Raw genomic sequence first — 16621 nt, forward strand, 5'->3', positions numbered from 1 at the left:
GAGTTGGAGTTGCTCCGGCAAGACCCTCCGACGCTCAAGTCAGTTCTTTGTCTCAACAAGAATGGAGTGCTCGAACGAAAATTTTAGCAGAGTTTAGAGATAGAAAATGAGAGCTTAGAGAATAACGTATCTGGGCCCCCCCTTTTATAGGCGAAGGGAGCAACGGATTGATAGCGACGTTTGTAACCGCCTAGTAGTGGACTGCATGGGGTCAGGAGGAATTTATTATGAAGAGTAATGGGGTGGAGTCGTGGCTGTCACCATGGCTCGCCACGTGGAGTCTGTTGCGAAGAGTGGTGCGGTGTCCGTTGTCATGACTCGCCAAAGGGTGGAGGGGCCACGTGATATCCATTGCAGGAAGTGAAGCAGAGTCATGGCCGTTACTATGGCCTGCCAGGGAGTAATGGAGCCGCACGGGATTCGTCGTAGGAAGTGGAGCAGAGTCGTGGCCGTTACTGTGACCTGCCAGGGGTCCAGGCCTGTCGGTCGAAGTTCGGTTGAGGTGCCTGGCGGAGAGAGGTAGCTGTCCATCAGAAAGGAGCTCGGATGCTGCAAATCCTGTTGGGTGCCTTGGGCGCTAAGGCGGCAGGCGAGAATTACTTGTCGTAGGAGTTCGGTCAGAGGCTTTCTGCAGATGTAGTCTGATTTCTCGCAGACTTCAATAGAGGGCCGATCGGCAGTGGATGTCGGATGGTGCTGGGGAGGTTCATCCGCAACGAAAGCTCGGAGTGGGTCGCTTGCGATAGGAGCTCGGAGTCAGGCCCTCGTAGGAGTTCGGGATGAGGTCTACCTGCAGCTGGAGTCGGAGACGAAGTCCGGCTCTCGTAGGAGTCCGGACGAAGTCTACCTGTGCAGTTGAAGTCGGAGACGAAGTCCGGCTCCCATAGGAGTCTGGACGAAGTCTACCTGTGCAGTTGAAGTCGATGAAGAAGTTCGGCTCCCGTAGGAGTCCGGATGAAGTCTACCTGCAGTTGAAGTCAGGAACGAAGTCCGACTCCCGTAGGAGTCCGGACGGAGTCTTTCTGCAATTGAAGTTGGGAGCAAAGTCCGGCTCCCGTAGGAGTCCGGACGAAATCCACTTGCAGTTGAAGTCGGGGACGAAGTCCGGCTCCCATAGGAGTCCGGACGAAGTCTACCTGCGGTTGAAGTCGGAGACGAAGTCCGGCTCCCGTAGGAGTCCGGACGGAGTCTTCCTGCAATTGAAGTCGGGGTGAAGTCCGGCTCCCGTAGTAGTCCGGACGGAGTCTACCTGCGGTTGAAGTCGGGGATGAAGTTCAGCTCCCGTAGGAGTCCAGACGGAGTCTTCCTGCAATTGAAGTCGGGGGGGAAGTCCAGCTCCCGTAGGAGTCCGGATGGGGTCTGCCTGCAGTTGAAGTTGGGGATGAAGTCTGGCTTTCGTAGGAGTCCGGACGGAGTCTATCTACGGTTGAAGTCAGAGATGAAGTCTGACTCCCGTAGGAGTCCGAACAGAGTCTTCCTGCAATTGAAGTCGGGGGTGAAGTCCAGCTCCCGTAGGAGTCCGGACAGAGTCTTCCTGTAATTGAAGTTGGGGGCGAAGTCCGGCTCCCGTAGGAGTCCGGATGGAGTCTTCCTACAGTTGAAGTCGGGGATGAAGTCCAGCTCCCGTAGAAGTCCGGATGGAGTCTACCTGCAGTTGAAGTCGGCGAAGAAGTCTGGCTCCCGTAGGAGTCTGGACGGAGTCTACCTGCGGTTGAAGTCGGGGACGAAGTCCGGCTCCCGTAGGAGTCCAGACGGAGTCTTCCTGCAATTGAAGTCGGGGGCGAAGTCCGATTCCTGTAGGAGTCCGGACGGAGTCTTCCTGCAATTGAAGTCGGGGGCGAAGTCCGGCTCCCGTAGGAGTCTGGACGGAGTCTTCCTGCAATTGAAGTCAGGGCCGAAGTCCGGCTCCCGTAGGAGTCCGTCTGTCGTGAAGAATCTGGTCGACGCCGGTGGGGGTTTATCCATCGGCAGAACTCGGGAATGCTGCGGAGACTCGGCCGCCGGAGAGAAGTCACCGAAGGTCGGACGCTGATAGAATCCCTGAGTGGTCACTCCTGACACGAACTTCGGCTGGGGGGGGATTTTATACCCAACACTCTTAATGTCATACACATAAAAAAGAACATCTGGAATAATGTGCTTGAAACTTTATTAAACATTATAGAAAAAATAAAAGACATAGAGAATGCTTGTGAAGATTTACATGATATAAAAATAATAAAAGAGTTGTGGATGCAAAAGGAAAACAACAAATTGAAAAAGTTAGCTACCTGTAACATATTACCTTGAAGTGAGAGGAAAGCTTTTCTAGAATTCTTAAATTCTATTAAGTTTTTTGATGGATTTGTATCAAACATATCAAGATGTGTTAAAGATGATAAGGTGATAGGCTTGAAGGCACATGATTGTCATATACTTTTACAAAGATTTCTTCTGGTTGGAGTTCGTGGCTATTTATGTAAAGAAGTTAGCCAAGTATTGTTTAAGTTGGGTGATTTTTTTAAGAAACTATGTTTGTATTCATTGACAATGAAGGATGTAGAAAGAATGGAGAAGAACATACCTATAATTTTGTGCAAGTCAGAGTGAATATTTTCTCCTATCTTCTTTGATGTTATGGTATACTTAGCTATTCACGTACCCAAGTAAGCGAAGATTGCAGGACCAGTAGGCTCACGATGGATGTTTTCTTTTGAAAGATAATTAACTTATAGTTTCTATTTGTTTTAATTTAAGTATTTTGAAATAATTAGAAACTTGACTTCTACTTATTTGTTTAATTAAGGCATCTCGGCTCTCTCAAAGATATGGTTAGTAACAGAGCTCATTCTGAAGGTTCAATCATGAAAAGATACATTGTGAATGAATGCATAACATTCTTATTCATGTATCTCAAAAGTAATGAAACTAAATTCAATCAACCAGGAAGGAACTATGATGGAAGCCATAACAATCTAGAGAGCTTAGAGTGTTTTCTTTAATGGCTCATTCTTTTAGGCATATTAGGCCCGAACCTAAAATATCTTAAAAGGAATTGGATATGGCTCAGTAGTATATTTTAAGTAATTATGATGATATCATAAAATACTTGGAGTAAGAAACTTCTTAAATATTATTTTTATTTATTTTGTTAAGTATTTTAGTATTGTTAATTAAATATTGCTAAAATGATTAATAATATATAAAATTTTTAGGCAAGAACTATTGAAGGTGAGCCATCTAAATATTAATAAGAGATAACAGAAGTAATTTTCTAATTGAATTAAAGAGAATGTAAGTCATTCATTTTCAAATAAAATAATTTAATACTGTCAGTAGGAATTTATAATATTACTAATTTGGTTTTTGTACTTATTATGGAGATGAACCTATTACATTACTAAAGATGTAAACAAGCGATAGATAAATTATGAGCATTAGCAAATGGTCCCCATAAATCTAGGACAAGATGTTACTTTAGTTGTATTGTGAATGAAGTTCGAAATCATGACGACTTTTGTAGAACTCAAAGTAGTGGATTATTTGCAGAAAGAGAATATGAAGGGAAGATGGTTGAATTCTTTAGTTTTTTGAAGAGAGTTGTTCAACTTGTATTTTTTAAACAGTATAAAGTGGTGCTATTTGAGTGCGAATGATTTAATACTGAAAGTAGTCGAATAGTACAAGATGATGCATAATTCATAAGCATTGATATGAGGTCACAATGGTATAAGGATCATCCTTTTGTATTACTTGATCAAGTTCAACAAGTTTTTTACATCAATGACACAAGTTGGGTTGTAATTGGCAGCTCATATAATGGGTGCAACATTGATATTTGTGGAATCTTTTCAAGTTAGAATTGATAGATGTAGAAGATGGAGTTGATGATGAAGCAATACAGCAATTTCAATCAAATGGAATAGTTTCAATTATTGAAAGTGGTGATGAGTCTCTTGACACATTAAATAGAGATTTGTAGATACTAACAAATTTGATGATAATATTGGAAGATCCACACCAGATAATATTCAAGAATATGAAAATGACATTGGAGGAGATGGCAGTGATGGAGAGGACATTGATGGAGATGATATAACTGAAGAAAAAAATAATATAAAAACTGATGAAAGCATTGATAATGATCTTGATGATTAGTATAAAGATTTCTTTTCGTATATGTATATTGTATTATTGAAAGTAATTTATGAAAAAAATTTTGTCTTCATGAATTTTTTATGCTTTATGTTTATATAGTTGTGATGTATTTAAATTTTAAGTGCATAATATTTTTTGTAACTATTGAATATAATTATTTGCTTAATTTGTTTGTCTTTCTAGTTTCTTTATAGGTTTATAATAGGATCCGGAATAGATCGATACAAGCGATCAGAGAGTTTATCTTCATCAAATGCTAATATTACAAATACTCCTAGAAGAGGCCTCATCCTTCTACTTTAAGGAGTAAAAAAAGTGAGTATATATATAAATAAATAATTATATCTATTTAAAATATTATAGTTTTTAAATATAATTTTATATTTGTATAATAATTATATGCATACTTGATATTAACTATATTTGTATTTTTAGATTCTTTCTTACCTAAGAGAGGTCATAGTACATCATGATGCATAGTATTGGATAAGAAAGTCAGTAAGATTGTCACTTGTATACTTCATTATTATATTAGTACATAAATTATTTATATATACTTCATCATTTGTATTGTAAAAGATAATATTTGGTTTAACTTTATAGCTTGAGCATAAGATAAGGATTGAATTTGGTGAAGGAGAATGTATACCATTGGAGAATGATGTTGACTTTACAAGAGGAGTTAGATTTATTATTAAGATATATGCACTTCTTCGTAATATAGGAAGATGGAAAGAAATCTTATAGGAACAAAAGAAAATTTATTATCCATATTTAGAGGTTATTATAATTTTCATATTAGTTATATTCATTTTTCACTTAGTTTTATTATTAATGTATAAAAAAATTGTTTAAGTGACATTATCATTAATTATTTCAGAGATGGTTTGAAATTATGGATTGACCAGCTCCACATGTGAAAGAATATGTTTATAAAATATTTTAAATCTATTATAGGCATTGGAGGAACACACTCAACAAGAAATACAAAAAACTAATGGCAAAAATAGATGTAAATCCATGAGAAAAATCTTTATTCTCAAAAGTTGGATTGGAAGATTGACTTTCAGTATGTGATCAGATAGAGAATGATGACTTTATGATAGTAACTCATATGACAAAATATATTTATATATTTTTTATATTTTTATTTAATTTTTTATTTATTTTTGCAGAAGCAATTACAAACAAACTCAAGTAATCATTTGCAACTCCTATACCATCATACTTCAGGCTCTAGGACCTTTCTTAGTCGACTTTGAAAAATGATAATATAATATTTTTAGTACTTTTATATTTTTGAAATATTTAATATATATTATTATTAATGAATTATTTAATTTTTTTATTCTAACTTTACAAGGAGAATCCAAGTGTGGTTGATCTCTTCAAAGATACACACACAAAGAAGGATGGTAAAGAATCATTAATAAAATTACTCAATCAAAATTTGTAAATATAAGTACACTCTTTTTATATTTTTTATTTATGAAAAAAATTATCTTAAGGTCTAAATTATATTTGAAAATTTCACATGATAAAATGACTAAATTAAGGCAGCAACCTTCAAAGGAAGGTGTAGATCAAAGGTCACAAAACATATTTTGGTTTGTATGCTTGATAAGAAGTTGAGATATTTGGGAGGGATGGGACATGGCATTAACGTTGAAAGTTCAAGTTTATCCTATATATCAAGCTCATATGATAATGGGCTCAAGAGCCGACTTACTCCTACTGAGTCTCAACTAGAAAGGGCTAACAAGAAGATTACTGAAGTCATTGAGAAAACTGTCACATATGAAGAAAAAATGAAAACTTATGAAGATCAAATGAAGAAATTTAGTCAATTCATGAGAGAGACGCAGCACAGTCAGGCTTAGTGATCTATTTTTCTGACAGTAAAGTCATTTATTTACTATCTCTTAGCTATAATTTGATTATGATAATTGTTGATTGTTTCTGATGGTGATCTAAAAATAAAAAGTTAATGTGGTTGTTCTGACGGTGGTTGGATAGTTATGAAACGGTCATGATGGTAGTGGTTGTAGTGGTGGTTGTCATTATTATATTTTTAAATAGATAAATATAATGATTATATATTATATTACTTATAGTTACTTAGATAGTTATTGAATGGTTATGGTGGTAGTGTTTGTAGTGGTGGTTGTCACTTGTGGGTATTTTTAAATAGATAGATATATTAGCATAGCTATATATTATATTACTTATGGTTGTTTAGATAGTTATAAAATGATTATGATGGTAGTGGTTGTGGTATAATGATTATCATTATTGTATTTTTGAATAGATAGATGTATTAGCATGAACTATATGTTGTATTATTTGTGATTGCTTGGATAGTTATGAAATAATTATGGTGATAGTGGTTGTGGTGGTGGTTGTCATTATTGTCTAATTATGGTTATTTAATATTTGTAATGATTTTATATAAATTAACATTAAATATCTTATATATATGCTTAAAATTTTTTTAATTTTTCATGCATGCTTATATTATTCTAATTTTTGGAGTTTATTTATTTTTCATATTGAAGGCTGTTGAGAAGGAAATTGACTTGCATATGAGCTTTGTGGAATGGCTATTATGGTAGAGAAAAGAATTGACTTGCATTGGAGCTTTGTTGAAGCTTAATGACTTTGTGATTGTTACTTAAAACTTGGGCATTTCATAACTTTGTGGGTGCCGTATAAGATTTATTATTTTATTTGTTAACTTTTGTTGTGAAGATGATGCATGGAGGAGCATGTAGAAATCTTTATATGATTATGTATTTGAAAGATATTTGAATTATTATGAATAGGTTAATTAATTTAAATTTTAGTATATTTTATTTATTTATTTGAAGAAAAAATAATAGATTATTTTTTTTATGGCAACAAATTTTATCACTAATAGCAGGTTAACTTTTTGTGACAATAAATTTTGTTACTAAGAATCATTTTTTACACTACAAGAAAACAGTGATTTTGTGACTGATTTTATGATCAAATTTTTTGATTGAAATTTATGATTGATTTTGTGATCAATTTTATGATCGAAATTTTTTACGATCAATTTTACAACTGATTATTAAAAAAAATTAATATAGCAATCAAAAAATATTGATTGCAAAATTGATTGTAAAATTAAAATTTTATGATCGATTTTATGATTGATAATAAAAAAAATTAATATAGCAACAGAAAAAATCGATCATAAAATCGATCGCAAAATTTTAATTTTGTGACCAATTTTGTAACCAAAAAATTAAATATAAAAATAAATTTATAAAATATTAATTTTTTTTAAATTTATAACCATAAATTTGATTGTAATAATTTTTAATTATTTAATTTAGTTTTTAAATAATTTAATGATTGATTTTTTGTTGCAAAATGGATTTATTATTTTGCAACTGAAAAATTGGTAGCAAGGCTTTCATTTTTTTATTTTTATTAAAAATTTTATGAATAAAAAAATGGTTGCAAAATTCTTGACTTATTTTTTAATCTATAGATAAGTTTGTGATCAACTTTTTGATTATAATTTTTTTAATATTTTACAACCAACAAATTGATCATAAAATATTTTAATTATTTTTTTAATTTAAATATATTTATGATCAATTTTTTAGTTACAAAATATTAAAAAAAAAATTATGATCAAAAAATTGATCATAAAATATTTGAATTATTTTTAATCTATAAATAAGTTTGCGATCAATTTTTTGATCATAAATTTTTTTAATATTTTACATCTAAAAAATTGATCATAAAATATTTTAATTATTTTTAAATTTAAATATATTTATGATCAATTTTTTTATTATAAAATATTTAAAAAAATTATGATCAAAAAATCGATCATAAAATACTTGAATTATTTTATGATCGATATTTTGATCATAAAATTAATAGTTTGTAATTAAAAAATTGATCTTAAACTTATTTATAGATTAAAAAATAATTCAAAAATTTTATGATCAATTTTTTGATCATAAAATTTTTTAATATTTTGCAACAAAAAAATCGAACTTAAATATATTTTACAATCGAATATAATTTTTTTTTATTTTTCTCTGAATATGATATAATTTTAAAATTTAAAGTCTATTTTTACTATTCATTATCTAAATAATTATTATTAGAGTATCGTCACAAAAGACCACCTCGACCCGATAGTCTTAGCTAGCTAGCTATATCGATCAATAAAATTCAATTACAATGGTCACGAATGATCACATAATGATCTGATAGATAGAGACCATCTATGAGTCTAAAAATTTATAACAATAATTTTGATGATATTTGTAGCATACTATCAAAATTTTATTTCAATCAGACATCATTATCATAGTCAATTTAGCACGGGATGATTTGGATTGTTAAATAAAAAATGAGTAATCAAAAGATTAAACGACGTCCGATTATAAGATAATTTTTTAGATAAATGATCTTTGCTATTACTTTGATTATTTATATAGTGATGATTATAAAATTCAAACTGCACATATATGAACTATCCATATTAAGCAGATTTTATAAAAGCATAAGTATAATTACATAAGGACTTTAAGAATGAGTATCAAGAGACATTAGTTTTGGATGGTTCATATACATGCGGTTTGAATTTTATGATCACTACTGTATAAACGATCAAAGTAATAGTAAAGATTATTTATCTAAAAAATTATCTTATAATTGGATGTCGTTTAGCCTTTTGATCATTCATTTTTTATTTAACGGTCTAAATCATTTTATACTAAATTGATCATGATAATGATGTTCGATTGAAGTAAAATTTTGATACTGTGCTACAAATATCATCAAGATCATCATTATAAATTTTTAAACCCATCGACAGTCTTTATTTATCAGATCATCATGTGGTTGTTCATGGCCATCAAAATTGAATTTTATTGATTAACATAGCTAGGACTACTAGATCGAGGTGATCTTTTGTGATGATACTCTAATAATAATTATTTAGATAATAAATGGTACAGATAAATTTTAAATTTTAAAATTATATCATATTCAAAAAAAATAAAAAAATTATATTCAGTTGTAAAATATATTTATGATCGATTTTTTGGTTACAAAATATTAAAAAATTTTATGACCAAAAAATCGATCATAAAATTTTTGAATTATTTTTTTAATCTATAAATAAGTTTGTGATTGATTTTTTGATCGTAAGATATTAATTTTGCTACCAAAAAATTAATCATAAAATTATTTATATATTAAAAAAATAATTTAAGTACTTTACGATGGATTTTTTGATTGTAATTTTTTTTAATATTTTATAACCAAAAAATTGATTGTAAATATATTTAAATTAAAAAAATAATTAAAATATAGATTAGTCACAACCAAAAAATCATGATGAAAAAAATTAGTCATAAATTTATTTATAGATTCAAAAATAGCTTAAAAATTTTACGATCAATTTTTTGATTGTAAAATTTATTATTTATAAAATATTAAAAAAATTTATGATTGAAAAATTGATTATAAAATTTTTAAATTATTTTTTAATCTATAATAAGTTTGTGATCGATTTTTTGATTGTAAAATATTAATTTTGAGATCGAAAAATTGATCGCAAATTTTTTAAATTATTTTTATTCTATAAATAAGTTTGTAACTAATTTTTTGATTGTAAAATATTAAATATATATTTTTTTTAATATTTTACAATCAAAAAATCGATCATAAATTTAAATTTTGAAAAAAATTAATTGGTGCTATTGATTTTTTTTTTATAACCCACCTTCTTCTCCTTCCTTCCCCGGCCTTCCCCCTCTTCCCCTCCCCGATGCTTGAAGCTCCTCTTCCCCTCACCGATGACTACCCACAACGGCCTCTCCTCCCTTCCCCGTTGATCGTCCGCGATGGCCTCCCCTCCCCTCTGGCCTCCTTTCCCTGACCCACCCACGACAGCCCACCCTCCCCTCCCCAGCGACCTTCTAGGATGGCCTCCCCCTGTCGGCACACCAGTGATCGATTATATTTTTTTTAAGATCAATTTTTTAATTAAAAAATTTAAAAATAATTAGCAATCAATTTTGCAATCAATTTTATTAATAAAAAAATTTAAAAATAATTAGTGACTCATTTTATGATCGATTTATTAATAAAAAAATATTTTAATAAATTTAGCAACTAATTTTATGATCGATTTATTAATAAAAAATTTAAAAATAATTAGTGATCGATTTTACAATAGATTTTATTAATAAAATATATTTTAACAAAATTAGTGATTGATTTTGTGATCGATATATTAAACTAAAAATTAAAAATAATTAGTGATCGATTTTGCTACCAATTTTATTAAGAAAATAAATTTAAAAGTAATTAGTGATTGATTTTATGTTTAATTTATTAATAAAAATTATTTTAATAAATTTAGCGATCGATTTTATGATCGATTTCAGTGATCGATTTTGCGATCGATTTTACAATCTATTTTTTAAAAAATATTATAAAATTTAAATTATTTTTTATTTTTTAATCACTAAATCGATTGCAAAATTTTACAATTGATTTAAATTGATCGCAAAGTTTTGCAACCAATTTTTTGGTCGCTAAATCTCTGTTTTCTTATAGTGTTAACGGTAAGTTAACATTTTGTGACAATAAATTTTATCATTAATAATAGGTTAATTTTTTTTATGATAATATATTTTATCGCTAAAAATTTTTTTTTATCGGCATGTTAACTTTTTGCAATAATAAATTTTGTCACTACAAATTATTTCTAAATTATAGATTAACTCTTTGTGACAAAAAATTTTATCACTAAAACTACTTTTTTGGTGATAAAATATTTTATTACTTAAAGTATATATTCTATTCTACTAAAAATTTTATTATGATAAAAATATTTTATCATAATATTTAATTTTTAGTGATAAAAATATTTTGTTGTATAAAATTTATACTTAAGAATCTATTATGGCAAAATCTTTTGTTGCAAAGTAGAATTTTTAGTGACAACATGTTTTATCGTAAAACTAGATTTTTAGTGACAAAAAGTTTTTGTCACTTAATAATGTATATGGAATAAAATCTTGTTCTTTTAAGCAACGAAAATATTTTTTGTGATCAAATTTTGTATCTTTTTGTAATGAAATATTTGTCACTAGATGAGATTTTTTTTATAATAAAATATTATTTTGTTACTAAAAGTATATTTTTTATGACAAAATAAGTTTTGTTGCAAAAGATCAGTCATGACTTATTGCAACATTATTTTAACAACAATTCTATGGTGATTTTTTTTCCATCGCAAAAGATTTTAGTGATAAAAAAATGGACTTTTTATGCTGAAATTTTTTGCCGCAAAAAATACTTTTTTGGTAGGGTCAGCATCCACTAATAGTAGGTTCAGCCAGTCATGTTCCCCCTTCTACCCCTTCCTTCGATCTCCTATTTGTTGGAGTCGAGAGCTTTAAGCTCTCATTCTAGTCTTCTTGAGCCAAATCGAATAGTTGTGGAATTTAACTAAGATAAACCTACTTACATCGTGGTATTATTTTACCCAAGTTAATAGGTCCCCAAAGACTAATTGATTACTATCATTGCCAAGGTTTAATGTCCCAATGGGATGGGGGGTGTCTTGACCATTTTGTTCCATTTTTATAAGAAAATAGGATTGTGATGGAATCGAAACTTTGAAACCCATTCATGCAGGAAGAAAAGAAAAAAGAGGAAAAAATAAAGATGAAAGATAAAAGGTGTAAAGAAAGAATAAGAAGAAAAATGAAACAAAGAAAGGAAGAAGAAAAAAAAGCAAGGAAAGAAGCAAGAAAGGAAAGATAAAGAAGAAGAAAATGGAAAAAAAAAAGAGAGAAAGAGACAAGAAATAGAAAGAAAATAAAGAATAAAAAGAAATACAGAAGAAAAAAAGAAAAAATAAAAGAAAGAAAGAAAGAAAGGAAAGAAGGAGGGAGAGATAGAGGATATCTATTAGAATGCATAACAGGATATTAGGATGGCATCTCTATCCCACTGAAATTTAAAACCTTGATCGTTGTCGTTGTTGACTACCTCAGCTCTCCCCAACTAAGTAGTAAGGTGCTACTCACCTTGCTGGAAGGATATGGTCAGCTATTGTACATCTTCTTCTATAATATTAGATTTGAGGTAGAAAATGGGGAATGGTATTTCCTTCTAGCATGGTTGCTTGGTGTAAAGTGAAGCCTTGAGTTCACCATTCCCTAAAATATATATTTTCTTGCTGCACAACATTATTTAGTAAATAACTTCATTTCCAATAAAACTTGGGCCTGCAAGTTCCAGCACCCTTTAAGATCGAGCATCTCATGTCATTAAGCTAAACAAACTTTCTTCAATTTTTTAGGATATTGTGCTCCATGATTCAGGTGTTAGACTGACTTGGAGCAAAAATAATTCTTTCTCACTTGATTGTTTGCAAAGTCTTCGTTGATGGGGAAATAGATCTATCGTAGGAGAAACCATATGGGGATAATCCATACCATATGGACAACCAGGAAGCTGTCCCAATATGAGTTTTTTGTCTCTTGCCCTGATTTTCAGACTGCAAAATCTCATGGCACAAGGACATCCGCAGAGATGGATTCACCTTGATCATCAACCACTAGGATCCCTACAGAGGTGTGGCATAGCAAAGATTGAAGTTTAAAGTTTCCGCGATGTTGATCAGCCTCCCACTACAATGCTGGATGGTAGAAGCAGTTGCAATAATTATTTCAGGATTTGGAGTCCCTAATCATGCTAGCAAAACAAGCTTCTATTGGGAAGATTGAATGGGTTTTGACGTAGTATTTTTCTGTGAAGAATTTAAGCACATCCCAGAAACAATTGAGATAAAATGTTGATCAACATATTTATAATGTTTTAGTTGTAGTTAACCATGTTTCAGAACAAAAGCCAAATCTTGAAGACTCAGCAGCGGGATCTCCAGAAGATCAAAACTTCGATGAGAACGATGGATGGGAGTTTTAGAATAACAATTGTGGACGTTACCCTTCGACTGGTTTTTGGTGCCAGCAAATACACTCGGAGGAAGATAGCCATTGTCCCGCACAAATCTGGGTAGGGTTGGATGTACGGCCCCTCGAATCATGTTGTACCAAGTGCAAGACAACCCCGCTCAACCCATCTAGTTTCAGACTCTAGGCTTGCTCCAGCCCAGATCCAACTAGCCAATGGATTTGAAGTTCCAAATCATGCAACCTCTGGTCATTACCCACATGGAATCCACATTGTTGGTCCAAAGTCTGATGCTTGCTTACTTCATATCCTCACTTTTAAATTCAAATCCCATCACAATGGACACTTCTTTGATAGACTGTAGACAGACTCTGCCACAAGCTCCAACGGCACGGCTTATCAACCAAATCCCTCAATCTTTGGTTCCTCTCATTGTCTCTGCTAGCAGAGCCTATGAGAACATCTTGTGCTTGGAACTGACTCGACATGGTGCCCCAGCTACGGCGACATGGAACTAGAACAACTAGGAAGCAGATGGTGTTGTTTAATTTGTATTAGATGAAGATGGCGGACATTGTATTCTTAATAATCTCTATCACTTTTTGCTTCTCATTCCACCTCTGAGCCATAACTTAATGAAACTCTCTGAGTGGGATTCTACTCTTCAGTATCACAATATCTGGTCCAAAATATATGCTGGAGAAAATGTGTTTGAAAGCTCTTTCTATTGGGAAGGCAAAATTGTTACTTACGTGAAAAATGGTTATGGGGCACAATGTCAGAAGCACTCTCCATTTGCTGCTTACTAGCGTGAATCCATTCTAGTTTTTACGTTTTATTAATGTAGCTAGTATTTTGGAATGTTCGAGGAATAAGCCGGGCATTTGAAAGGCAGTTGATCAGAAGAACCATCCAAGATTTCAATTGCCCAGTGGTGTGTTTACAAGAAACTAAGCTCAACCATCTAAATGCGCATATACTTAGAGCTACATGCGGTGCCGGTTTCGACAGTGACAACTATGGATGCAGAAGGAACACCAGGAGGTCTATTAACATACTGAAAAAAGGATGCAGTAGATGGGCAATATTTTTACCAGGGGGAAATACTCTATTAGCATCTAGTTTTAATCAAAGGATGGAAAGTTGAGCTAGATTGTCACCAATATTTATGGGCCCATGATCAAAAGAACCGTCTCATTTTCTTCGAGGAGCTCAAAACCCTTAGAACCTTTGTTCCAAGGCCATGGGCGATAGTTGGAGACTTTAATGTTACTAGGTTCTCATCTGAAAGTGTTGGAGCTGCCAATACTCCTTTGGCTTCTTGGCAATTTAATGATTTCATTAATCTTTTGGAATTGATAGAGATCAGCTTCACTAACAAAAAGTTCACTTGGTCCAACTTCCGTGAGAATTCGAGCCTCATAAAACTTGATAGGTGTTTCATTTCAACAGAATTCCATAATTTGTTTCCATTGGCAGCTATATCTCCTCCAATTGGGGTTACATTTGATCACGTTCCCCTCCTCTTCGCCCTCAACCCCTCTCAGAAGTAGATCGAAAGAGTCAACAAGCCATTTTGTTTTGAGAACCTCTGGCACTCTTATGCTGGCTTCGATGACCTTATAGAGACTTGGTGGGATGTTGCACCACGATCAACGGATGCGGCAGCAAATATGGTCATAAAACTGAGGTTCCTTTAGTCAAAAATTAAGGAATGGAGCCAATGAAATGTTGGAAATATATTGAAAAAAGAAAAGAGATTGATCTCCGCATTGGAACTCTAGATGAAGAAGAAGAGACTAGGAGGCTATTTGCACAAGAATGTGAAGAGAGAGCCACGTTAAAAAAAATCTCAAATTGATGCTATCTCAAGAGGAGCTAATGTGGAAACAACATTCAAGGAATTAATGGGTTTGAGAAGGTGACCGTAACACGTGGTTTTCCCATATTACTGCCAACAATCGAAGAAGAAAGAATGGTATCTCTGAGATCGAGCATGAGGAAAATCTTTTGACCAACCATAGGCACATAGGGAATGTTTTCTTATCCTACTACCACAAGCTACTTGGGTCTACATAACAAACTGGAATAGAGGCTGTTTGGGAGCATCTATATCAAGACGAATCTCTGGATCTAAATGCACTCAATGGCCCATTCTCAGAGGAAGAGATTAAGCAAGTGATGTTTGGTTTAGCTAAAAATAAATCTCTAGAATCAGATGGATTTTCGACATCATTTTATCAAAAATTTTGAGATGTGTTGAAGCCTGACATCATGCGAGTCTTCGAAGGCTTCCATGATCTATCCATTAGTATCTCTAGAATGAACACTTTCATTACATTAATACCAAAGAAGGCAGAATGCTCAACGATTTTGGACTATAGGCCTATCAGCTTAGAAAATGGCATCATTAAAATCATCTCTAAAGTTCTCTCAAACAGACTCAAATACAAGATTGGATCTTTGTTCTCATCATCTTAGTTGGCTTTCATTAAAGGGAGGTTAATCCATGAGAGCTTTGTTTCGGCCTCCGAGATTATATCTTAGTTTAAAAGAAAGAAAGCAGAGAATTCCTTTGTAACGTTAATGTCACGCTCCCGACCCGAGATCATGAATCGAGGGTCACGGCAACCGCCGCATACTCATGAAGAACTCTCTCCATAAGCATGCAAGGCATCTCATCACGATATCAATGCATCACAGTGAAATAAATTTAAATAATTATTATTCAACTATAATTCAAGTAATTAAATCAAATGTCTTACATCCAATAAAATTTTTCACTAAAAAAAATAAAACAATAGATTTAAGTTCAATTGAAGTTGACAACGCTAAATCTCGCCTCTAAAAGCTCTGTCTCAATATTTCTTCCCATGCTCGAAATTAATTATCTGAATCTGAAAAATAGAAGGAAAGGTAATGAGCTAGACAGCCCAGTAAGTAACAAGTATCTCTACCAGATATTTCAGATATTATATAATTTTCAAGAATAATGCTGCAAATAAACATAAAAATATATTTCATGCTGATTTAATACAAATTCAATATTTTCAAATATTCACATATAATATAATCATAAATCCGATTTGATTCAAAACACTCGTAACTCAACAGCCTTGACTATGACCAATGTTTAACCCCCATTGGCGGGGTCCACAGAATACCAGCGTACAACCCCCACTGGCAGGATCCACAAATACCAGTGCACAACCCCCACTGGTAGGGTCCACAAACACCAGCGCACAACCCCCACTGACAGGGTCCACTGAGTACCAACGTATAATCCCCATTGACGGGGCCCACTGAAACATAGTTAGGCTGAGAGTATAAATCCGATCTATATCAAACACTTTGTATCATAATATATCATAATTTTTCTCACTGAACGCGCGCATAAATCGACATACCATAACATTTCAAAAGCACTTTTCTTTCAAAACATAATTTCATAAATCATGCATAATTTCAGAGAATAATTATTTATTTTCAGAATAAATAT

At 32.5% G+C, this 16621-nt stretch overlaps 1 long non-coding RNA gene across 1 annotated transcript in view; it reads left to right on the top strand.

The window, feature by feature from the left end:
- LOC140856079 (uncharacterized) overlaps positions 1-6865 on the top strand; it is a 43754-nt gene extending 36889 nt beyond the window's left edge. The window contains exon 2 of the long non-coding RNA XR_012139477.1: positions 6693-6865. This is a non-coding gene — a long non-coding RNA (uncharacterized lncRNA). The remainder of the gene's footprint in view (positions 1-6692) is intronic.
- Positions 6866-16621: the final 9756 nt, after the last annotated feature.

The sequence above is a fragment of the Elaeis guineensis genome, chromosome 3 (assembly GCF_000442705.2).
Source record: "Elaeis guineensis isolate ETL-2024a chromosome 3, EG11, whole genome shotgun sequence".
In the NCBI taxonomy this organism is placed as follows: Eukaryota; Viridiplantae; Streptophyta; class Magnoliopsida; order Arecales; family Arecaceae; genus Elaeis; species Elaeis guineensis.